Consider the following 1345-nt stretch of genomic DNA (forward strand, 5'->3'; position numbering starts at 1 on the left):
ATCAGTTAGATAATTGTATATTATACATATGTATTTGTATATTCTTGTGAATTATACATATACAAACTCGAAGTCAGCCCACGTAATTAATGTATAATATTAGTCGTGAGTGGTAATTATAACAAACTGTAGCTATGATGAGTAATTAAGTAGTATAAGTTTGCTTAACCGCATAATTTTCCCAAAAAAGAATCCACCAATCTTCAAACTGGGCTGGTTCGGTCCGGACAAAACAATGAAAAATATCTGTTCGGATTGATTCACAACCCATGAGCCCAATTTTTCGGGCTAATTGGGCTGGATTGTGGCCCATTGGTCTTAATGGGCTGGATCGTTTTTTAAATCAACATTTATTAATTTGAAAATTTGAATCTATCATAAATATAGTGTATATCCATTTAATTTTAAAAAGTAGAAAGTTGAAATTTGATTCGTGAAAGTTGAAACTTAAATAATTGAATACTTATACTATATAGTATATACTTACAATATATACCAAATACTTCTATAATATACCATTGATATAATAGAATACTTACATTATATTATATAGTATATATTAATAATATTTGTGCACTTTGCCTGTTGTAACCTCTGTATGAGGCCCAAAAAGCACGTACGATACTGCAAGATTGTGATTTTGTAGCCTCTCTAGAAAAATATTTCTAGTTTTTTCATGTTAAATTAAGAAAAATACGTTCCTTAAAAATGCAGATAATCATGACTTTTCTAATGGACAATAGAGAAAACAAATTTCATAATTAGCTTTCCATATTGATTGTGCATGTCCGTTTCACCCTTCAACGCACCTCATCTTCACCTCCATCGTTGTAGACTTGTAGCCCCATCCCCACCATTCCTCACCTCTATTCATTCCTACATCCCCTATTATTCGACTATATTATATACAAATACGTTTAGAGTAATATTTTTTTACTTATATATCAAACGCAAAAAAGAGAGTAAAAATCCACTTATTTAATTGAAAAACATTTTCCATCCTATTGAACACACCCTTTTAATCAAACTAATTTTCCAACTATTTCTAAATTCTACTACTACTATTAATATTAATATAATAGAAAAGTTGTATACGAATATAAACATTTTTGTCAAGTAGAACACTAATGGTGTAATAACTATAACTGAAGAATAATTAAGTTGAACAATTGTAAGAATTTGTATTTATGATTTTTCCACATTCATTACCACAAGGAAATACTCGATTAAGGGTAAATAATTGGATTCTACTGAGATTTTTGGACATCGAATGGGAAGCAATTTTTTTTAACCATTATAACCCTTGGTTTTAATTAATTAAATTGAAATCATTGATATTAATATG

The sequence above is a fragment of the Solanum tuberosum genome, unplaced genomic scaffold (assembly GCF_000226075.1).
Source record: "Solanum tuberosum cultivar DM 1-3 516 R44 unplaced genomic scaffold, SolTub_3.0 scf00069, whole genome shotgun sequence".
Lineage (NCBI taxonomy): Eukaryota > Viridiplantae > Streptophyta > Magnoliopsida > Solanales > Solanaceae > Solanum > Solanum tuberosum.